General features: G+C 54.4%; 1 long non-coding RNA gene across 1 annotated transcript; it reads right to left on the bottom strand.

The window, feature by feature from the left end:
• Window positions 1-6584: 6584 nt before the first annotated feature.
• On the bottom strand, window positions 6585-8372 carry LOC116585683. The gene is made up of 3 exons (XR_004283772.1): window positions 8275-8372; window positions 7957-8004; window positions 6585-7329 (listed from the first exon to the last, which is right to left on the bottom strand). It is a non-coding gene; the product is annotated as an uncharacterized LOC116585683 (long non-coding RNA).
• Between the last annotated feature and the right edge of the window lie 16202 nt (window positions 8373-24574).

Below are 24574 nucleotides of genomic sequence, written 5' to 3'. Positions count from 1 at the left end.
CTTCCTTGTGCGTGGACATCCCTGGCCCGGGCTCCCTGAAATGGGTGCGGTTTGGAAAGCAGCCTGGAGGCCGTGCTGCGCAATGAGCCAGACGCGAAGAGGGGAGAATGGCTCAGGGTCCTGGAGGCCGCCCCCAGGATTGGCTGCGGGGGGACACCCGGGTCAGCAAGGCCCCAAACCTGCAAGCGTGGTCAGAGGCACCAGGCCTGGGCAGCCCATCTCCAGACGGGTCACAGACATGGAGAAGCAGGCGAAGACACCAGCCCAGGCCGCCTGCCCCCGTTCTCCCTGGAACAGCGTCCTAAGTTCCCACAACATGCCAACAGCACGCCTGTGTCCCCACCCAGCCCTGCTCTGCCCAGCTGGCCGGTCTCCTTCCCGCTGTAAGGAGAGGACCCACGTCCCCGGGGCCTAGAAGGACTGCAGGGGCCCGCTGCTGAGGAGGCTGTCCCCGAGCGGCTCTGGCTAGCCTGACCCACTCCAGACACCGTGGGCTGGCCAGCGTGGCCTCTGCCACATGAGGTCATCGTGGTCCTCCTGGAGTTGAATGCCGAATGGTTAGTATGTAACCATGTATGTGTCTGTGGAAAAGCTTTGACTGTCATTGGGACTTTAAGAAACGATGACCAGCCCTTCTTATCCCCAGCAGGGGGAATACAGACATAAATGTATTTACTTTATATATATTTTCTCCAGATTAATATGTGTGTGTACTATGTGTGTGTGTATACACACACACGCACGCACATCATTTATTAATGTGGAGAAGTCAGAAGCTGCTGTCTTCTGTAGTAGCAAGACGCTGTCATGATGTCATCTTCAGAGCATCCTCATCACTCCCTCTCTGGCCCACGGACCAAACCCCAGCCCCTCCAGGGGCCCGGACGGAGGCTGACAGGTGAGAAGGGCGGCAGCCGGGGGTGAGGCAGGAACCCAGATCTCCCCCTGGACACGAAGGAAGACCCCCCTGGAGGACTGGAACCCTGTCCAGGACCAGCCTCCCTGTAAGAAGGAGAATTTGAGCCGCCGGGAACATGAAAAGAAGACCATTCGGAGTCTGAGCACTTAGAAACCACAGAGTATTTGCTTTCTATGTGAACTGCCTGAAGGAATAATTCGGTTCACCCCAGGCCAGATTGAGGGGACCGTGTTCTCCGGCAGCCTTAGACGACTTGCCTCTGGTTTGCAAACCACACTGTGAAAATTGGCTCTGGCTTCCCTGGGTGCGGAATAACTTTCGATCAAACTTAATTAAAGTACGACCAGTCATATTTATCTTGTGTTTTCTCTCAGGCAGTGTTTTTCTTCTAATTGGGACTTGAGGGTAACCCCAGCCAAGGCGCCTTGGGCTACGGAGACTGGCCGCCCTGGGCAACCTGACAGGCGGCTGGCTCTCCCAGGAGGAGACGCAGGCCCTGCTGCGGGTTCATCCACAGAGGCCCCACAAAATCATTTCCATCCCGGCCGTGGAAATAATTTCCAGTTTGAGGTGGATCTGCAGAAGGACTCTGGTGTTTTCCAACGGCCCCAGGAGCCGTAACTCAAGACAGCGGTGTCTTGGGGAACGCGGTGCAGCAGATGCCCCCGGATCCCGTCGCTGTGATCCTGGCTCCCTGCATCCCCAGGAATCTGTGTGAACCTGTGTGCTCGGGAGCCCCAAACGGGGTGGGGTGGGAAAGGGCAGCCCCCCTGCTCCGGGAAGATGCTGTTCCGCGGCCGGCATTTCTGCCCGATCCCAGTGTGCTTTAGAGGGAAAGAGACTAGCGCTGACAAGTGCGTCATCCTGACGAAGCCTTTCAGGGACTATGCGTGACCTGAGCGCCAGCCATCGGGGCTCCGCGCATCACATGGGGGCTGACGTCCAAACGAGACACTTAAATCATACACTCGGCATCCCCCATTTCCTGCGCTAGGACAAGACGTTCTGTAAAGTCCCCCAAACGCTCACATCTGATGCCGCTTCCTGGGAGCAGCGCCCCTTATGCTCCCGGCAGGCACGGAGCATCGAGGGACAGGGGCTGGCGTGTGGCCCTGCACCCTTCCCATACGCAGTCGCGGTCACCGCAGCGGGCAACTCCTCCCTTGACTTTCCAAGATAAATGACCATCCACCGTGTACACGGGGTTTTCTGTCCACAGCTGTTTTCATTTTATTTTGTGTCTGGGATCTCACCAACGCCATGTAATTTTCACATTTTTCCAAATTGAGCTGTTTGAGTTTTGACTTTGACTCTGTTTGCCACATCACCGGAGTCCAGGCTCCCTTAAAAGGGCAGCGCTTTCAAGTTTTGAAAGACAGGTTTACTTGAAAAGGAGTGCTGCAACTTATTTTCAGGTTTCCAAGCTTTTTGGGTATTCCAGCCAGCTCTTCATCCTTCATACCCGGCATTTTCCATGTGACTTGAGGATAAATGGCCCTAATAAATCCCATTATTCTGAAGAACAATAAAAATAACAGGTTGGTGACACTGGAGCCATGATAAATACCATTTTTTATTTTGCCTTGTCATTATTATCTCTTCCCTCCTGCTCGGCGGCTGATAGCCTGTCTCCCAGCAAAGCCAGCCGGGAATCTGGGCCCTGCCGGAGGAGACAGACAGGCCGGGAGTCTGTCTTCAGGAAGTTGGCAAGTGCAGAGGCAACTGGTCTTTGCAGTCCTGGACAGTCTTCGGAACGTTCCAGCCAGGGGAGTCCCCGAACCGCAGCCACAGAGCTGCTACCAGTCCCTCTGCTCTCCTCGGTGGAATGATCTGGAACCCTGGATGACTGTGTCCCCTTCTCGTGGACTGAATTATTGGAACTCAAGCCCAAACACAAGGAGCTGGTGCGACAGGCTAGAAGGACACATGAAGGCTACAGGGACAAAGGACTAGCTTTAGGCGCTCACACAAGTTCTGGAAAGCCGTCGAGAAGGCAGCTTCTTAAACTTGCGGAGCCAAAATCAGATGTGCCGAACGGCACAAAGTCTCCGTGGAAGTCTTGTTTGTATTTATCTAGGTACCAGGTAAGGTATTTATCTGGAATTAACTTCCTGAAAACAGAACAAAAGGATCCAGCCGAGGAGAAGGTGTTATTAGCAAAAGGCCCCGTGATTGATTCCACTGGACCCCTCTGGCCACAGCCCTGGTGGACAATGGACCGTGGCGGGTGTGAGGTTTGGGGAGAAAACCTGCAAACGAAGATGACAAGCCCCAGACCAGCCTCGGCGAGCCAAAGGAGGGGTGCCACCCCCACTGGGAGCTGCCAGCATCTCACGGCCTGTGGCCCAACGTTCTCCCGGAATTTTCGGTATTAATTGTCTTATTTCATCTGCATTTCCTCCTGTCATTCCTGTTTCCAAAGGAACCTGCTGCTTCCGTGTCTGATCTGAAGGCAGGATGGGTTTAGTCTTTCCTAAAGAAAGTTTTCCCTTTTCATTTAGGCCAGCACATTCTTGTTCCTGTCTAGCAGGCCTGGGAATGCGTGGGCATCCACTGGGTATAATAGCAAAAGTAGCAATGTTCTCGAGCCGTCGTGCGGTAGATGTCCTCCTGCGGTCCTGGCACACGTCCTTCTCACACCAGCCCGACAGCGCAGGACTCTGCATTAAGCCCATTTCACAGGTGAGGCAGATGGCGCAGGGCCAGGATGAGGACCGTGGCGAAGTAAGCTCCCATGGGGGGAAGCCGGGTACAGTCTGGCTCCAGGGGCCACAGGTTCCTGGCTCTGCAGTGTGTCCCCCGTGCCGCGGAGTGGTCCAGTGGGGGCTGGCACATCACTGGGAAAGTGGCCAGGAAACTTCCTGTTGCCTTGAAAACATTTTTTTTTTAAAGATTTTATTTGAGAGAGTGAAGGAGAGAGAGTGTGTGTGTGTGTGTGTGTGTGTGAGAGAGGGAGAGAGAAAACAAAAGCAGAGCAGAGGCACAGGGACAAGCAGGCTCCCCACTGAGCAGGGAGCCCCACGTGGGGCTCGATCCCAGGACCCCAAGTCCTTGACCTGTGCCAAAGGCAGATGCTTCACCGACTGAGCCAGCCAGGCGCCCCCCAGCTTTATGAACATTTAACTAAAATTTGTGCCATTCCTTAATTGGAATGTGTCTATAATAAGGTCTATTTTAGACCTTATGTAATAAGGCCTATAGCGTGTCTTTAATAAGGGTCCGTCAGCACTCAGCGGAAGAGAAAGACAACGGCATAGCCAGCTACGCCTGGGGGGTCATCAATCCGTCCAGCTAGATCCTGGTACAGCGTCGAACCAACTCCTCTCTGTGTACATGTCTGACCAGCCCATTTCCTTGAGTACAGCATTTAAAATTTAAGAAGTCACCTAAACACACCCACAGAGTTCCCAGGGAATTAAAAATCCCGGAACAATTCTTACTTTGGCGTTTAGTCTCTTTGTGGTGATGGGAGAGAGTGGGAGGGCCGGGCTTCCGAACTGGGGAGGCGGACACGGGCACCCCAGGAAGACCTTCATGGAAGCATTAGCTTGGACTCAGGAAAGGAGCAAACCCACACTGGTTAGGACTGTGGAGGGCACAGGGGATCCTGGTTGAGGGGCATCTGTCAGCTTCAGCCTGACGGTGACCAGCATCACAGATACGCATGTCTACATTTGCACACGACCTCAAGAGGGCCTCATGAGTGGCTCACACTAACCTCTATCATCTGGAGATTCTTTTTTTTTTTTTTTTTTAAGATTTTATGTATTTATTTGACAGACAGAGATCACAAGTAGGCAGAGAGGCAGGCAGAGAGAGAGGAGGAAGCAGGCTCCCCACTGAGCAGAGAGCCTGATGCGGGGCTCCATCCCAGGACCCTGGGATCATGATCTGAGCCGAAGGCAGAGGCTTTAACCCACTGAGCCACCCACGCGCCCCTCATCTTGAGATTCTTAATAATTTCTGAACAAAAGGCCCTGCAATGTCATTTTCCAGAGAGTCCTGCCAATGATGTAGCCAGCCCTGTCCAGCCCAGACGTGGTCTATAAAGAATGTTTGCGGTTGTCATTTGGCTAGAAAAGTAGATGCTGTTATTGGGGGAGGGGGATAGAGACTTCGGGTGATTACGTATACAACCCCAGAACGCTTCTGAAGAAAGACTCCCACGTAACACTGTCCACACAAGCTGCGGTCCAGAGGCAAATGCGGCCCGGAGAGCATGTGGCTGGCAGAACACGTGGCCGTCTCACTCACGACACACGTGGCTGACGGGCTGTCCGTCCCGGGGTGAACCTGTGTCCTGACGGCACCCTTGCCTTTGCTGAAGCTAACTACCACCTTCTGAAAGTAAACCATCAAGTTGTAATAAAGAGTCTGCTTTAAAAAAAATCGTAATAAATAAATTAAAAAAAGAAACGTCAAAAGTCATGTTTCTAGTAAATGTGAAAAGGCAGTGAAACCCACAAACCCATGATGTGAGTCTGGGCATGGTGTTAAGGACATTGAATGCTTTGCGTCCCCAAGGCCGGCGATCCTTGCACTGGGACCACAGTGTGACATGTGTGCTGGCCAAAGCGGACGTCCCGAGCGACTCCACGAGGCAGGTCGCCGCAGAGAAGAGAGGAGACGGGGCCTTCTGTACCCTTTCTGGGCAAGGACAAAGGCTCTAGGCGAACTTCCATGACGTGCGATCAAGTGAGGAGAGCCTGGAGCCAAGCGCCCTCAGCCGGCTGGGCGGAACGCGGGATTGAGGTTTAGTAGTGACCCTCCCTATGTCCAGTCCTGTGTTCTCCAAAGGACTCCGGCCAGAGGTGCCTCAGAGGAAAGAGTCTGGTGTGATCCTTACAAGGATAAAAGGCCCATCACCCAACTACCCCAGGCCGTTGGGCGATGGGTGTGAAGGAAGACATGTGATGTGATGAGCACTGGGTCTTCTACGCAATCGATGAATTCTTGAACTCTATATCTGAAACTAAGTATGTTGGCTAATTGAATTTTAATTAAAAAAAATGATAAAAGCCCCAAAGGAAGGGTCATTCTGCAAACAAGGGTGATCAGGGGAGCTGTGACAAGTGTGAATTCTAACAGTTTAGAAGAAGTGGAGCAACATGTCACCAACTTTAATTCTCAACATGGGAGGCTGGAAAGACATAGGCTGTTGGAGGAGCTACCAGGAGACATAAGAATCCGAGGGAGACACTGGGCTGATGGGCTGGCAAACCCCACTTAGACCTTGGTGGAGTTGATGAAGGAGCTCAAAGGTCCCACCCAGGGACAATTCTGCAGCTCCAGGCTTAGCTGCAAAGTCATCGGAGCAGGAGAAACCCCACACGGCAGCAACCCCACAGAGCTCATTCATGCTTGGAAAACGAAACGCCCTCCTAGACCATGCCAAGAAAAATGAAACAGACAAAGACCTTGATGGCTAGCAGCCTCCTATCTCACGGATCCCTGACTGTCCAGACGTACCCACTGCTGTGTTTCTGCTGAGATTTCCCAAGCTGAGTGTGTCCACTGGTAGCACAAGCAATAAGAGAAGAAAAAACACTGGTGTTAGGGGAGCATCCAAAGGCACAATGGGTAACCAGTTTCCGTGTAGTATTACACTAATTTCTCAGAACTGGAAAGAAGGTTATTTTTTATTTCCATTAAAAAAAATAAAGTTATGATTCAGAGGAGATATACACAATCTGCCCAAATTCAGGAAGGTATGCAATGACAAAGGGGAATTTGGGTCTGATCCACCCTGGAACGTCCCAGCAGAATCCTCCCCCACCTCCCCAGCCCTTCCTCTGCTGAGCCACACATCCAGTTCACCACCTTGTTCCCGGCTGAGGTGGCCCTCAGAGCGCCTTACAGCCCGCAGGATGGTGGGCAAATTCCTCAGCCCTGCACGGGCGTCCTGCACCATCCAGAACCTCTGCTCCCACTACACTGGCTTCACGGCTCCCAGGACCAAAGCTGCTGGCCGATCCCCATGCTCCTTCCGCTTCCCAGGTCCTCTGAATCTCTGCACGTGGCTGTCCAACTTGTCCTTTACGGTCGCTGGCATGCCAGACTGCACACCATCCCACCAGAACAGCTCATAAGCCCATGTCCCGACAGACTCCAGATAAGGTGAGACAGCAGAGCCCAGGGGCAGCTCACAGCGCTGGCACCTCTCATGTGGCTCTTGCTGTGTTCTGTGCTCTGAGCTCCTGGGCGCAGTCTACATGCCCAGAAGCAGCTGTGTCTGACTCCGGGCGGGCATCTCCGAAGGCCAGGTGCGATGACGTTCCGGACCTGAGAGAGCCTGCGTTTGGTCACATCCCCGACTCTTCAGTTCCTCCCGCCGGCCGCACACAGTGCCCCCGCCGTGTGAGACCCTGACCGAGCCACAGGCTCTCAGTTCGCTCCTCGTCAACCACCATCTACAGTCAAGAATGACAAGGGACAGTGTGTCTGAGTCTGGGAGGGAACATACCCACACAACGTAACGGGCAGCGGGACTTCTCCTTATGGTCCCGCGGCTTGGGTGCTGGCTGATGGGAAAGCCAGCTCCCTGCACTTCAGAAACGGGCACTTTTCTGCCCCAGTGGCTCCGAGAATGTTTCAGTCTACATCCTATTGCGGTTAAATGAGGATGTTTTTTAGTGAAGCTTTGTTTTCCGGGTTTGAAGCTGAGCTCGCCTCCCCTGGTTCACAATTCAGCGGTGGGAGAAGGAGCTGAGGACGGAACCAAGCGAAGAAGACCGCGTGCCTGGGAGTCGCGTGCATCGCAGCCGCGTAGGACAGAACAGAACAGAAGGCAGGCGTGTCCATCACGCGGCGCGGGATGCCCGGGGAGGCTGACGCGCAGGGAGCGGCAGGAGTGTAGGAGCAGGGGCGGGGCTCCTGGCTGCACCTGCTTGTACAGTTCAAATTAAAACCTGAAACCCAGCAAATCCCACTTCACAATGGCCCTCAGTGCTGCAGCCCGTGAATTAAAGGCCTCCATTGTTTGGAGGGATTATTTCCTTGCCTCTACCCGCTTCAAAGAAACGCGAATCTTCACTCACTTTTCTATTGATCCTTGTTGGTCTGATTAACTTTGTTGTGGATTCCTACTGAAACAAAGACAAACAGATACATTTTAAGCACTTTTATGTACGGCTTTGTCTCAGGTCAGGATTTTTATTGTCCTTCCACTTCCTTGTTCTGAAGATTACTAGGCAGTTGGGGGAAAAGAAGGGAATTACCATAAATTCTATTCACTAAATACCCACACTTTCAGGCAAATTATCTCAATTGTAAAATACTTTGGCACACGGAGTAATTATATGCAATTAGAGCCCCACTGTTCGCTTCCCGTCCCTTGTCGACTTCTAGCAGAGAACCTGCGTCGGGAGGAAGAGACGATCAGGGCGCACTAGACATCAAAGACGTCGCTCAACACTGACCAAACAGAGCCAAACCGGGATCCTGCTCCTGGACACTTCAGATCTCAGAGGAACTGATTTAATCCTCTCCCCTGTCTAACGAACTCTGAGGACTCTGAAGAGCATTTCCTTGAAGACAATGTTCTCAGGCTCTCTGTAAACACAACAAGGCCGTGTCTCCCGGCCTGCTCGGCCCTCTGCTCCATGACTCAGACACCTGGGGCTGAGATCAGCGCGTTTCACTGTGGGCCACACCGCGTGCTTCTTCCCTGCTCACGGTCTCCCCCGTGGGCTGCTGCTGAACCTGCATTTAAACCTTGGACTGGAGTGGCCACCTTGCCGGACCCCCTCCCTCCGACCTCCCACCGCACCTCCCTCCAACAGGTGCTGCACTGGGACCTCCCTCGGGCAGACCCCCGCCCCCAGGCCCGAAGCCAGAGTTCTGGGAAGGCGACATCAGTTTATGGGATGTAAGAGGCTCATTATCTCCTGAGCATTCATTTGCAATCCGCCAACCAGACAAGCAAAGAACCCACACTTCCCCAGAAAGATTTTTTTTTTAAGATTTTATTTAGTTTATGGCAGAGAAAGATCACAAGTAGGCAGAGAGGCAGGCAGAGAGGAAGAAGCAGGCTCCCCGCGGAGCAGAGAGCTTGATGCGGGTCTCAATCCCAGGACCCTGAGATCATGACCTGAGCCGAAGGCAGAGGCCTTAACCCACTGAGCCCCGCAGGCAGCCCCCGAGAAAGATTTTAAGGACTTGTCCACACTTGGCAGGATACAGGGGATGACCAGCTGCCTCCTTTTCCCAGGAAGGAGGGAGCTCTCCAGACTCAAGACATCCCATGGGAAAACATGGAAAGTCCTGAGCAACCAGACAGTCTGTCTCCCTCACGGTTGTCGTGGCTCACTTGTCCGTGACCCAGTACGACAGGGACCCTTGTGGGCCTGTGCATCTCCAACCGTAACTCTCACACCTGAGGGCAGTTCCCCCAAACCCTGCCCACACTGGCTCATCCCACTCTCCTCCAAGAAGGCCACGTGCTGGAAAAGGTCTTGTGTCCTGCGCTCGCACCACGTAGCTCTCCCTACGTCAATTAATAGGATTTTCCTGGTTACCACTTCATCATCAACTCCAAGATCAAATTTCGCCGAACAGGCATTAGCCAGTCCTCCAACTGGCAGTGGGAGAGAAACTGATCCGTTGTCTGGGCCCACATTTCAAAGGAGAAATTTAGTTCCCATAAATAGCTTTTTCTGCAGCATCTAGGCTTCTGATGCGGCAAGAGGAGAGGCCAACGTGGCTGACTCCCACATCAAGGTGGTTCTGCTGTGTCGCAAGAGGGGCTGAGGCACACACGGACACTGCCTCACCTGCACCCCCGTTCCTCCTGTCGCACTGGTCCAGGACGTCAATTTTGGTTCTTAATGCCGTTTCCTCTGGGCCTCTTGGCTGCCGGCCTCTGAGGGGCTCCTGCCTCCTCGGTCCTCCAAGGAGCAACGTGGGGATATCCGGTGCCCTTTCCCATCCCACGGGACTGGCTTCAGGACAAGCTTGAACCCTAATGGAGGGCTGAGAATTTGCACCAGAGACCCGGAGGCGAGACTAGAAGCCCCTGCCTGGTGTTTTTGTAACGACAAATCGGAATAGGAAATCGCCAGGCCTCCAAACGCTGAAATAAAACACCTTTACGCATCTTCTCACTGGAGGCCAAACCCGATGGTTTATTTGTGAGAGATCCTTTATCTTAGGGTTTATCACATTTCTGATGAGAAAATAAAAAAATAAAAAGTAGAACAACCTGGGTTTGAGCCTCCCCCTGATCGTTTGCCTGTAACCTCGCAGCTCAGGAAGAAACCCCTTTCCTCACCCACTCAGCCGGCAGCATTCTGTGTCCCTCCCACTGTGGTCCGGATGAGTTAAATGAGGTAGAACATCTCAAAAAAAAGTAAAGCACTAGTGATAATTGAATGATAATAGCATACAGTAACTTTTCCCATTCATTTATTTTCCCCTTTCTCAGTGCCCAGAGGAAACCATCACCAAAACTGTTGTCAGTGGTACTAAGTAGCAGGTTCCTTGAGAAATGGTACCTTCTGTTGAACATGTCAGGTTAGCATGGGCTGTGTTTTAATTTCAGACAGAGCTCCGAGTATTTCTTGACCTTATCGAGATGCAGGATGGACGGACCTCTGAAGGCAGGTAAGCCTCTGGTGGGAGGTCATGCCCACTGGGCAACATCGGCTCCTTTAGACCGTAGATGCTGACCCTTCTTCCCCTGAAGACCTGAAGCTCTGGAGATACTCCCCCGAAGAAGGGAACGCCGCGGGGCCATACTTGGGGTCACTGACAAGCCAGCTGGAGAAGAGCATGACCAGTTGTTGCTTGGCGTCCGGAAAGAAGCAGGCCCCCATTTGACGCAGATGGTCCTCCCCAGCCAGTCTCCTGGGAGTGAGCCCAGACAACACTGTCCACTGGAACATTCTGTGATGATAGATTATTTTTCTTTTTATAATTTTCTATATTTTCTTAAACATGCCTACATTATTCTTACCGAGAAGGGGGAAAAAATCAATGGCAGTAATTCGTTAAGCCCATCACTGTGTCGTCCAGAAAATGGGCTTTTAGAACATTAAGTGGTGCCCGGGGAGTCTAACAGACAGCTCTGGGCACTGCCTCTTTCAAGACATTAGGCTATCACTTAGGTGCATTCTGGGCTGAGTAAATTAATTGACTATTGGCTCACTGTGTGAATCCCTTCTGGGTAGTCTGAACCTCGCTCACTGTCACAGCTCTACACTGTGTCCCCTGGAAAGTCTGGTTCCAAGAGAGGCTGGTTCCAAGAGTGGCTTCAACCCTGACACCCTTCTATTAAGCATGACCGTGGCTTCACAAACCAAGTACGGGGACCCAGTGGCAGGACGTGATGGACGTTGAGAGTATCTCCCTCTCACCTTGTAGCAGGGCACACCTCTGGAAGCTCTGGAAGGTGGAGTGAGCTGGTCCCTCCTGGCGGGTTCTGTCCTGCCCGCCGGGGCTGTCTGATGCCCCGGGGCTGGGGATGCACCCCGTGGCGTCCCAGAGCACAGCTCATTCCTTCCCCGCGGGCGGGTTGGGCAATGGCTTCAAAATTGATCCAGTGCAAACTTGTGATGACTAACTTAGTGAATCATGTCGAATTTTAAATTTTATTTCATTTTATTTTCTATCGGCTGCTGGGTAATTGAAGGGGAGACGATGCCCAACTGACATCCTGCCCGAGGCACCCGCCCGTCTTGCCACAGCCTCGCCTCCAAGACAGGTGTCAAGAAGGAGTGCCGAAGGGGTACCCTCTACCCTGTCAAAACCTCCAACGTCCTCGGGCTGTCAGCCCGCGGATGCGCCTCCGTCCCCGCAGCCACTCCTTCCCGTAGAAAGTAAACATCCCCCCACATCCATCATCGATGAAAACGAAGTTGGAGAAGAAGCGGTGACCCTCAGATCTCACTCAGAGATTCTCGTTTTGACACAACCATCACCTGATATTTTTAGAAAGTCACCAAAGTCTAAACTGCTAGCAAAATAAAACTTAAACAACCAATCATGTTTTCTCTATTTAAGTGCTTGTGGAGGAGGTTGCCCATTTTCAAAACAAATAAGTGAATGATGAGTCATCGGCTATATCCCACCAACGGATGAGTCCCGTGTTGGTCAGAAGGGGACTCTTGGACCCCTTAAGCCAGGAGGTGTCCCTAGTGTCACACAGCCACACCTGTGTGGGTTTCCACGAGCTCTGCTCGTCCATATCTGGAAACAGACTTCACGTCAGAATTCATAAGACTGTATTACTGCCAAGTTCAACTTGAAGAGGCAAATATCCAGAAAGTCTGTTGTATCCCCCATTTTAAGATTCCACCAGAAAGGGAGCTGGGCTTGATTGCACAGTCTGCACCTTCTGCTGGAGAAAATAGAATGGAAAATAACCCCTATTGAAGGGTTGAAGTTGTCCTGAAGCTTGGGAATTCTGTCAGGGATAGTGGTGAGTGGACGGGTCACCCACACTTCCAGGCTCACAGTGACCCACACAGGAAAGGTTTCTTTCTCGTTCACATCACATGTCCCTCATGGAGAACACGGGACCTCTGCTCACCCTCCTAACCCATGTGTCCAGCCTGAAGAAAGCTTCCTCTCTGCACCCTGAAGCACACACCAGCCCTTGAAGGTGCTCTAGACAGTGACACGTGTTCCTCTGTTCATGTTTCTCAGCTCCAGAAGTGACACAGCCCCATCCAGCCTTAAGTAAAAGGCCCATCCTGTTCCTAGAGGTAGAGTCTGGAAACGTGAGAGCAGACATAAGGGCCAGCGTGGGGAGGAATATGCCCAGCTCCGGCCACGGCTGGAACACACAGCTGCTCAGGACGACTCATTCCTGGCTCGATGCCCCAACTTTCTCTGCATCTGGCATGGCCATGGAACCAAACCTGTCATGGGGCCATGTGGAAAGCTCTGCCAGGGGACTCCAGAACAGGATCACTCTCTCAGATGTAAGTAAATTCCTCTCCCTCGGTCTGTATTTCTCCCTGTTGGAATGTGTTTGGGTAAGAGTGTGATGCTTGGAGCAGCGGCAGCTAGATTGAAGCCGTTTGGCAACCCCAAGCAGCCACAGGGGACAGAGCAGGGCACTAGGAGGAACCTCTGCACGGACGACAGCACGGATCGGCCTCACCAAACCCCAAACTGCACCCCCTCAGGCTTCTTCCGTGGGATGAGAGTGACATTTCGGCTTAAGCCTGAATGAGTCCAGTATGTTGTTGCTGGTCAGTGAAGGGTTACAATCACATTTCTGCCAATCACTAAAGAGCAGATGACTACCGACGTCGCAACAGAGATCTAGTATTCAGTGAAGGGGCCGAGAAGAACTGAGTCCACTGGAATCGGAGGCCCTGTCTGGACGGCAAAGACTTGGACAGCCTGGTACGGGTCGGCACAGGGAGGTGTCAGCGGCACCCCGGGCAGGGCAGAGCGCTCTGCCATTTCACCTTCCACTGGAGAACAGCCCTGACTTGGCCCCCAGTGTCTGTGCCAGGTCCTGGCTGGGGAGAGCTGGCTGAACGGGGCGGCTCTGGTCGCCGCCGTCAGGGCAGAATGTTCTCCTTTCTCCACGGGGACAGGGGTCGGAGAAGGCGCCGTGGGACTGGGGGTCGGTGAAGGCGCCGTGGGACTGGGGGTCGGAGAAGGCGCCGTGGGACTGGGGGTCGGAGAAGGCGCCGTGGGACTGGGGGTCGGAGAAGGCGCCGTGGGACTGGGGGTCGGAGAAGGCGCCGTGGGACTGGGGGTCGGAGAAGGCGCCGTGGGACTGGGGGTCGGTGAAGGCGCCGTGGGACTGGGGGTCGGAGAAGGCGCCGTGGGACTGGGGGTCGGTGAAGGCGCCGTGGGACTGGGGGTCGGAGAAGGTGCAGTGGGACTGGGGGTCGGAGAAGGGTGTCTTTGGGCCACGGGGACAGAGCCTTCCTGACAACAGGACGACGTGAGTGAAGGCAGAGTTGGGAGACGGAGGGCGGTCCCGAGCCCTTCGCGGGGTCCGACGTAGCAAGCACCAGCCGTGCACTCCTAGTTCCATGTGCCAAGCTCCGCAAGGTGTCAATGGACACAACGGACATGTGTCACCGTCTGTCACCCTGTGGGCTCTGGCTCTGATTGGAGTCTAGTGCATCCCACAGCACCCAGCTTGGCCAGGGGCTGTGACTAGCTTGGACACACTTCCACGTTCCCGCGTGAGAGCAGCCCGAGGAGCTCACGGCATCGCTGACCGCGGAAGCGTGAAGAAGAGGTCCCTCCGTGGTGACAGCAAGTACGGGGACGTTAAAGCTCCACTTTCCTCTCTTGTCCCTGGGGGGAGCCTTAACGAGACTACGTGAAAATCTGGTGGTTTCACCCTCTTTACTAGGATCACTTGTGACTCTCACACGTTGGTGTCGGGTCTCAGAGTGTGCTGTCCTGGAGCACCGGTTGGATGTTCTTGACGGGGCCCCGGGCCACAGCTCTTTCCTACGGCCTCTCCTGTACTGTCCTCCTGCCGTCATCCAGAAACCCGGGCTTCATGCCAATCTCTCCTTGCCGCCCCCAGCCCAAGGACGACCCCAAGCTGCGGGCCCCGCGGGTCTCCACAGGCCAGAGCTTCCTGTCCACGCAGGCCATTCATGGTGGGTTTGTGTCAGATTCCCTCCGCCGAGACGCCAAGCACTGGCTGCCAGGCCCTGTCATGGGTTGAACGGTGGTTCCCAAAGGTGTGTCTGCATCTTAATCCACAGAGTCCGTGAACGTGACCTCATCTGGGAAGAAGGTCTTTGCAGTTGCAACCAGACAAGGGATCTTGGTATGAGGAGCAGTCTGCGTCCTCTGGATGGGCCCTAAATCCAGTGACAAGGGTTTTTGCGAAAAATGGAGGTGAAGAGACCCCAACACAGAGCAGGCCGGGAGATCATGAGGAGTGGTTAGAATGATGGACGCACAAGCCCTAGGAAAACCAGGGGCCGCCGGAAGCTGGGAGAGGCAGGACAGGTCCTCCCCCGGGGTGTCTGGAGGGAGCAAGACCCTGGGGTCTCTTGTTGCGAGCTTCTGGAGCTGTGAGAAAATGGGCTTTTGTCATTGCATGCTGCCCCAGTGTGTGGGGTTGTCAGTGTCGAGGGTGCCCCGAGGACAGCCTGGGGGCCCTGCCCAGCAGGTGCCGCGATCTCCGAAGGGGAGACACGTGTGAGGAGGACGGGGCCGGCGGCTCCTTCAGCTGCAGACGCCCTCCCTCCCCAGGCCTCTGGCGGGGGTAGAGCTGGGGCCAAGCCCTCGCTGTCCACTCCAGGGCTGCCCGGGACACTCAGAACTCACAGAACTAGTCCTTTCTCTGACAACCTGTGCTGGGTAACCCCGGGTGACCTCTCCATGCGAGGAACCAGACGTGCTGAATCTTATCTCAGGGCATCGGGCACCCAGAAGTCCTCGACACCAACAAACAGCTTGTTCCCACCTCATGTTCCTGCCCACACAGCCCCTGAACGCTGGATCGCGGCCCGGTCCCACGTCTGGCTCGTGGTCGCCACTTAATAAATTCTTGCGCGTCATACTCTTCCAATCTGTTATGCAACCCTACTTAAGGGAGAACCTGGTGCCCTCGGCATCTTCTGGGTGAAGCTGGGGCCAAGAATCCACAGCAGTAAGTCCCTGAGGTTTTAGGTTTTCAGGACACATAAAGGTGATTAAAAAAAAAAATCACTCTTCACATCATTTTCAGTGTTCTACAAAGCCCTCGTTCGGTTTATAAATGACCAGCTGAGGGCAGGTGTCCACCGGGGTCTCCCACATGGTCAGGACATGGCCCACACGGGCCCTGCCTCCTCAGTTACAGAATCCACAGCCGAGATTCTACGCCGCAGTGTCCCTCACCTTGTTCAGTTGCTAGTCCACAGCAAATGGGAGAGCTCTCAACAGAAGCCACGCCATCTTCCTGCGGGGTTATTATTATTTTTTTTAAAGATTTTATTTATTTATTTGACAAAGATCACAAGTAGACAGAGAGGCAGGCAGAGAGAGAGAGGAGGAAGCAGGGTCCCTGCTGAGCAGAGAGCCTGATGCGGGGCTTGATCCCAGGACCTTGAGATCATGACCTGAGCTGAAGACAGAAGCTTTAACCCACTGAGCCCCCCAGGTGCCCCTCCTGTGGGGTTATTTGATGATGATCCCCATGAGCAAAATATTAGGTAACTACTGAACCTCAGAGGAGAATTCCAGAACACTTCATGAATCCCCAAGTAAGATTCAGGAGAACATAAGCCAACCAAGAAGAAACTTGGATTAAAGCAATAAACACTTCATCATCCTTGGGGTTTTAGTATCAAGGTGTATGTTCCAGGATGTCCTTGAATTATTCGGTGTGTAACTTCCAAGGTCACGGTGGGCTCAGATGACCCGTCTCGTGCGAAGGCTGAAGTCAGGGTCGCGGTGGGCTCAGCCTGGACAGAGGGAGAGCCTGGGAAAAAGATGGCAAGTGTGTGGGTCCGGCCATTTCCACCAGCTGCCTGGCCCGGGCGCTTCTGAAGACCATTCCTTCTCTTCCTAACTCACCACTTTATTGTCTCTGTTCCCCAAGCCTTCGCTGGTCTCCCTAAAGGAGGAACTGCAAGCGGACAGTGGAGTCAAGTCATAAGACAAACACACGGACCATGCCAGGCCCCATAACGACGCTTCTCAAGTCAACCGCATGGATGTAATAGCGTTGTGCTTCAAATCTGACCTTTCAAAGCTGTGGTCTTGGGTTATGAAGACCATTAATTCCACCCCACATTTGCTGGTCACTCAGCAGGTGTAGACAGACATGCAATGGAGGACACCTGTCCTGAAAAAGAAAAAAAAAAAAAAAAGAATGCCCTTTGACTGGCTTTTATGAATTCACCATCCAAACGCGTCCATCACCAACAGACCCCCGAGCCAGTTCCTGAGCGAAGAGCCCGTCTGCTCCTTTGAGGACAGACGGAAGAGCACAAGGAAGGATGGAGCTCTGAAACAGCGAAACAAAGAAACCACGGCGTGGACGTTCAATGCTAATTCGACCATTTATATTTTAGACAGTGACTCCAGCAAACATGTGTGAAGGATTTCAAAGTTGGAATTAGACCTTAAGATCTATTGGCCACTTCTGAAATGAGTAACAGTAAAACAGTAGGTTTTCCAAAACAACATGCTGGTCACCGACATGCTCTAAAATGATCCGTCTGTGGTCTGTCCGTCCACAGGGTCTCTCCATCCCCAGGAGCCCACCGTGGGGCAGACACAGAGCAGGCTGCAGGGACAGGGACTCTGGGCACCTAGATCTTCCTGCCACCTTCTGCTCTCAGGGTCCTGGCGCTGCCCCTGCTCTGTATCCACACAGCAGAGCACCCCGGAGTGGGCACTGACCACCAGGCGGCCACCCCTGCTGGACACAATCCCTCCCAGCCTCCAGTGGGCCAGCACATTCAGCCCATACTCACTTGCTATGTTGGATCCTGGGCACCTCAGTGCTCCCCCCACACCCCAGGGGGCCTGGCCCTGGTGACCAAAGCCACAGCAGGCATCCTGGGGGGCTCAGACTCACACAGGCTGCAAGGGCACTCTGCCTGCCCCGCCTTCTTCCGTGCAAAGGGCAGCTACCCAGCGGTGCCTTCATGCTTCTGCCTGTCCCGCCCCATGACCGGCATGGACCCCAGCAGAGACAAAGAAACCCAGCAGAGGGTGTGGCAGATGCCCCCCTCCCTCCGGGCCTGGGGCTTCCACAGAGGGAGCCTGCTTCCCAACCCTGGGACGCTCCCCTGACAGCTCTTGGGCCGGCTGCATGTCACAGCTGCCAAGGAGACACAGACACGGTCCCCAGCAGAAACCTTAACGGACAGATGTGCACGTGCACCTACCCTGGAGAAAACCTCATGAGGGGAGAGAGGCACAGCCAAGCCCGCTCCCGCAGCACCACACAGACTCATGACTAATTAGAAACCATCAAAATGCCCTTTAATTGAAAGATAATTAAATAAAATAGAGCACATTCATGCTCTGGGATTCTAAGCAACAGTTTTTAGAACACAGCGAGGATCTCTGTGTGCTGACATGAAAACAGAGGCCAAGGGGCATTAAGGAAAATAGAGTTGCAAACAACCTTCCTCGGGGCAGGGGTTCACCTGTGCAAACATCTACAAACTACACACAATCACGTGTGCGCTTGTACATGTATCCATCGTGAGTGCGCCGGCCACACATGTTAATGCAGGGAAGGGGATCGGATAAAGGAACCATGTGAACGGCCTCAGGGTTACCCGTGGGAGTGGAAGGATGCACTACACTCACGTGCGAGGCACACTTGACCAGGGGTATTTTAGTTTTATTTGAAAATTTTAATGAAAAAATTATACATGTTACTGCTACCAATAAAATTAAAAATCCATTAAGATGCATCCTAGTAAGAAAGCACGGCAAAAGAGGAAGACAGAGCCCTCAGCGGCATGCGGGTCGGAAGCTTCCGGAAGGACAGGGCGTCTGGAGAATCACGGCTTCCTGATGGAGGCTGAGGCTGGATCGGAAAAGGGACTGGGAGCCACACAACCTGCCACCTTGCACACAATGTGGGCAGCGGGACCTCCAGGGTCACCAGCAGCCGATGATCATCACTGGGCCAGGGTGTGACGGCAGAAGGTCACTGGCAACAGAACGAAATGCAACCAGACTGAAGGCAGGAGATCTTTCAAGACGCCGTGCCCACAATCCAGTCAGCTGACGATGCGGACGTGAAGTGCCTGTGGGTAGGGTCACCGTTTAATTTCTTGTCCAACCTGGATCCTGGAGAAGATGGAATCTGAGAGCCAAAGAGGCCCTGAGCGTGCCCACATGTGGGGAGGCGGTGTACGGACTCCTCGCTAGCGGAGCCGGGGGGGAAGGAGAGGTGCAGCGGGACCTCTGCAAAGTCACAGGTCACGGGCACCTCCCTGAGGACAGGAACCCAACCACCTTTTCTGTTCCTCATCTACTGTAGCATCGCGGAGCTGCCCTGGTGCCAGGAGCGTCCCGCGTGTTCTGCCCACCATCACGGGGCCTACGGATGTCGAACAAGACAGAAGTGAAGGTGGACCGCTGACGGAGGCAGAGGCCGGTGGCCGGGGTCCGGCTGCTTCATGGAGTCCCAGGGGCACAAAGAGCCACTTGGCGTATCTGTAGCTTCCGGTGGAGAAGGGTCACACGTAGATGGATATCTGGGTCTGTAGCTCACGGCTGAGGTTTGGATTAGATACAGATGTGGGGGGCCCACAGTAAAAAGCCGGGGTGTGAGGGAGGTGTTCCAGGGAGGATGCGCACTGGGGTAAGCCCACGAGAGCAGCGAGGTTAGCCGGTGGGCAAAGAGACGGACACGGAGTGAACTGAGGAGGAGGCCCTTACGCAGGGCGGTGTCAGTGAAGGGGGCGTCAGAGCGAGTCAGACTTGGGGTCTGCAGAGAGCACAGTGAAGTTTGCTGGGTTCAAAAGGTCAAACCGGGTGTAGATCTAGGAGTCCTTTTTATGAAATGTGTTTTTTCAACCAAGTCCCAGTTATCTGCATACTTACTTCAAATTCACAGGTTGGACCCAGCCCCACACCTAATGAATCAAAAGATTTCTAGGCAAGGTCCACACATTTTAAGACACTTTCCAAGAGCTTCAAAGTTTTAGAATTCTAGGATTATATATGGGTTTTCCAGCTGGATTTTAAAACCAGGAATGAAAGATGGGTTTGGGAGTGAAGAGACAGTTCTGGGCTCAGACTGCGGGTTGAAACGTAGAAGCAATGACGAGCACTAATGACGAACCCAGACCAAGGCCAACTCCAATATTTCACGTAGTGCGTTCTCCCCCTTCTAAGGAAATGGCGGGCTGCATTCACACGGCCTTCTCTAGGAGACGAGGCAAGAGACCAGAGCTGCTCAACCCTCTGCAGCTTGAGCAGAACATTTCAGCCATGAAGACGAACAAGTGACGTGCTATGGAGACGGGCCTCCGCAGACCAGGGGAGCAGAGGGCATCTTGGCAGGGGAGAAAACAGATTCGAGGAGGCTGGCACAACCCCATGCATCCTGGAATAAAAGAATGAGGGACACGGATGACACACAGCCTGCAACCCTGCAGGCCGGCTAGCGAAGACGACCTTGGCCTTGAGAGCGGTGAGGCTGGGTCCGAGCGGTGAGGCTGGATTTCCGGAATGCAGGTGACAGGTCACGGTCCCTGGGTGTGGGCAGCCACGAGAAGGAGGAATTCAAACTTTCTTCCCAGAAGAATGGTGATGGGGGAGGAGGAGGAGGAGGAGGAGGGGCCACGCTCAGAGGTGTACGGACTGAAGAAGGTGGGCGGGGAGTGGGGGTGCCGGAGGGCAGGAGATCCACATTTTCTCTCAAAGCCTTGGGACACTTCCACAGTTTGCATTTCAGGTGGGAGACCCCAAGTTCTGAAGAGGTGATTTCTCCTCAAACGGCTGGCTGGATGACAAAGCAGAACAGGTACTTCCAGGGGTGAGGGACGGAGTTACAGAAAGCCGGCGGCATCCTTGCAGCAAGCAGGTGTTATGGCCACGCGATATTCCAACGGAAGGCAGGGTGGGGTGAGACGCAGAGGCTTTCCTCTGCGTGTGCCCCGCGCTCCCCACGCAGGGACAGGCGGATTTACACAGACGCACCACACGGCCAAATCACACGTCTTCTGAGAAGGCCAACCCCTCCTGAGGGAGGGAGCCTCCGGCCGGGCTGTCTGTGGACCTTCTTTTATAACCTGGTTCCACAGTGACATGACGAAGTCAGGCGGGAGCTGCCCAGAACACCGGACCTCGAACTCTCCACGAGCCAGCTGTTGAGGGAGCCGGGGTTGAAGCCTGTTCGCCCCTTTCTCGGAACACATAAAACCGAGTTCACAGGTGGGAGCACAAGAAAGTTTACTCCTAAGAGAGGATGCCGCGGGGCATGGATAGCATCTCCCAGCTCACCCTGAATGTGCTGTGCGGCGGGTGATAATCACCGAAGCAGTTTGCATAGCTCAGGATTCCGGAGTTAGCAAGGAAACCGTCCACCAGAAGCACCATTTCCCCCGCACAGAGATGGCGAACTACTCCCCCTTCACACGTCCGTCAGGAGGTTCCTGATGGGATGCAGGACTGTTTTTCTGCTTTATAATCACTGGGTTTGTCTTTCTTTAAAGATGAAACCACTGACTCAATCTTTGAGCTATGCCCTGCATGAGTCGATGCCAAAGGTAGGCTTGCAAGTAACTTGTTTTCATCTGTATTAATAATAATAACAGCAAGTACCTTTATCCGAAAGCATTCTTTTCCCCAACATTCCCATCATTCCAGATTTCTGCTTAATTGAACACCTAATACATCGCTGAGGATCGGGCACATATTCACACATTCTGTCATAAGATACATGACTGTATACGCCGGACGTGGCTAGAAGACCCATCAGATCTGAGCAGAGAACCATGTGATCGTAGGCCACGTTTCACAACTGGAGGTTTACGCCTCATCAAACCACCGGAAGACAACAGAATCCAAACCCTGACAGTCGCGTGCTTCTGTGATTCTTCAGCGTTAGAGCGAAGGAAAACCCTTTGTTCAGATAAAATCTCATCTGTAAGCACAGACGTCAACGAGGGAAGCAGAGCTTTCTGCCTAGTGAACAAGGAGCCAGGGCCCCGAGTCCCCCCACAGGGCCCCCTCTTACCTGCCCAGGCATCCCCCATGGGGCCCCCGTCACCTGCCCGAGGTGATCCTGAGCAGAGTCCCTGCAGGAGGCTGGACGCTGGCCTCTTCCTTGTGCTCGCACAGAGGGGCTCTCCCGGTGCCCGGAAGGCCCGAGGGGTCCGGCACATGCTGATGGCCCGCAGGCCCTCTCTCTCCCTCCCTCTGGGACCTCGGTGGGCTCCCACAGTCCCCTCCACCTCTGCGATGTCGCCCTGTAGCTCCGACCCAGCTCCCTCTTGCCATTCCACGAACACACCTGACCTGCCCCTGCTCGGAGACCTGTGCCATCCCCTCCTTGCCCAGAGAGCGAAGTCTGCGCTCTCCGCCCCTGGGCACCGCCGACGCTGCTCCTCTGTGTCCTTCCGCCTCCCTGGGACCACCCACCTCCCCGGCGTGCTTCCAGAGCCCTGTCCCGCCAGCGCAGGGACAGACTTTGCTCATCCTCTTGACCTCTCCCAATCTAAGTCACCTTTCAAAGGCCGTTCAAGGGACAGGCCACTGGGCCCTCTCTTTGGTTGGTCCAAAATCTGGGCCCCTCATGTCAGTCCTGGCCCAGTACATGGGTGGGAACTGCAGGGCTTTTTGGACAGAAGGGCCAAGATAAAGAATTTTTAATCAAGCATCATTATGGGTTGAACTGTGTCTGTCCCAAGATCCACACACCGAGGTTCTAGCCCAGTTGCCTCAGAATGGGGCCCCGGGTGGAAACAGGGTTGTCGCAGATGCAGCTACTAAGATGAGTCTTACTGGAGTGTGTGGGCCTTCACCCAATGTACCTGTGTCCGTGTGGAGAAAAGGGAGTTTTGGGACACAGATAAACTCCCGTTGAGAAGGTCCTGTGAAGACGGAGGCAGAGCCTCTGTGGTGATGCGTCCACAAGCCAAGGAAGGGTGGGCATTACCAGAATGTTCTGGAAGGTAGGAGAGAGGCCTAGGGCAAGTTTTCCCTCTATCTCTGTAGGAACCAGCCCTACTAACACCTCCACCTTGGGCTTCTAACCCCCGGGACGGGTGACTATAAGTTTCTGTTGTTTAGGCCAGCTAGTCTGGGTCGCAGTGCTTGCAAACGAGGACGGGGACAGAGTGGCCAGTCCGTTGGCTGAGAAGCCTCAGAGGCAGACCCAGGCGGCAACTGCCATACAGAAGAACAGAAACTGCAAAACGTCAGGAGCCCCAAGGAACTGAACTCAGGCGGGGAGGCTGAGGGGCTGCGGCTGGCGGGCCATCCAGGGAGCACCGTGGTCTGGCTCTGGGAGAGCCGGCAACCCTGGCACTGCACTCGGAGCTGCGGCCCCAGGCAAAGCTGAGGTCCCAGAGGTGAGGGGAGGGAGGGGCCTGCAGGAGAAGGAAGGGGCAGCCCCCCCCCCCCCCCCCGCCCTGCAGCTCAGCCCTCCCCGCACCTGCTGCAGGGTCTAATGGAGAGGAAGCGCACGGGCAACGGCTCAAAGCCGAAATGGGGTCTGCAGGGCCCAGCGTGACGGGATGGGGAGGGAAGGGTGGCCGCGGAGAGACCACATAAGCAGCTGGCACAGCCCTCTTCACTCGCACCGCTGCCTCGGGTGGAAATTAGGTGCTCACGAGCTTCGCCCGCTTCGCGGACCTCAGACACTGACTTTAGATGTTTAGACAACTGTCTGGTTTGTGTTTCCTTCACCCGTACCACGAGAAATCGTCCACTTTTTACACGGCCCCCCACAAATGTTTGCTAAGTAGGGAATGAATGGGGGGAAAAAGGGGAAAAAGAAGGAAGGAAGGAAGGAAGGAGAGAGGGAAGCAGGGGGGGGAGGCAGGAGGGGGGAGGGGGCAGGAGGGAGGCAGGTGGCCTCACATCCAACCTGCCTGGCCTCCTTGGAAGGACAGGCTGGAGCCGGAGAGACGCTGGGAGTGTGGGCGCCGGGGAAAGATCGCGGGAAGACAGAGGCAGGCCAGGCATCCGCCTGCCGAACAGAGAGGCCTTGGACAACACAACCTTGCGGACCCCTGGCCCCTGGACTCCCAGCCTCCAGGACCCTGAGAACATGCATCTCCCTGGTTGAGATGCCCCTGTCGGTGGGACTCTGCGAGGACAGCTGTACGCGACCTAAGTTCACCGACCGTCACTGTCGGTTACCGACCAGCCTGCGTCCCGTTGGGAGCTGTGGTTAGTTGCCAATCACTGAGCTCACTCCCAGGAGACTAGAGGCCAGCCAGGCTGTGTGGGGCTAGAGGGGAGAGGGAGACACAGAACACGGGTGAGTGGCTTGGAGGGTGTGTCTTGGGAGCTTTCACCAGCGTGAAGTCATCAGGAGCCGCTCTGCAACTGGGCGGCTTGAGGACGCCCTACAGGAGCTCCGAGGTCGGAGGAAAACACGTCCTGAACTTGGTCCTAATGTCATGTTCTTTGGGTCAAAGTAGCTTCTGGAAGTGTTCCTGGGAGGGAGCCTGCACGCCCCCCCACTTCCTGGTACACATACAAATATCCACACACTCATACAAATATCCACACACTCAGAGATGGCGCAAGAGTGCGGCCAGAAGGCCCGAGGCCGCTCTACCTAGTCTTCCGGCACGGGGAAGGAGGGAGGTAGCTGGTCTGACCCCAGCCAAGAACCCCGGACACCACGGCTCTGGAGACAGTCTTGGGGACAGGAGTGTGGAAGGGGAATGAAAGCAGACCAGGGACCCTCAGTCGAGTAACCTTTCAAGTCCCCCCAGCCCCCGCCTTAGGCCCATTTCATACCTGGATTTTGTTTTTCCACAAGAATGCTCCTGGAAAACGCTGCTAGACCCAAATATCTTCCAAACCTCAGAGAAACCTTCCCCTGAGCTCCCAAAGTGTCCTGTTGGGCGCGTTTGTTGCACAGATGCCCCTTCACTGGACCGATTTTAACCTACGCTCCAGTGACTCCTGGGGCACACGGTCTGTGAAACCCGGAATGCACAACACTTTCTGCCCAGGACGTTGTGTGAGTGGGTATTTTCCAACTGCTATTTCTAAAAGGTATTTCCAGTAGGTAGATTGAAT

This window comes from Mustela erminea, chromosome 3, assembly GCF_009829155.1.
Source record: "Mustela erminea isolate mMusErm1 chromosome 3, mMusErm1.Pri, whole genome shotgun sequence".
NCBI classification, from domain to species: domain Eukaryota; kingdom Metazoa; phylum Chordata; class Mammalia; order Carnivora; family Mustelidae; genus Mustela; species Mustela erminea.
This window is presented reverse-complemented; position numbering and strand designations above follow the sequence as displayed.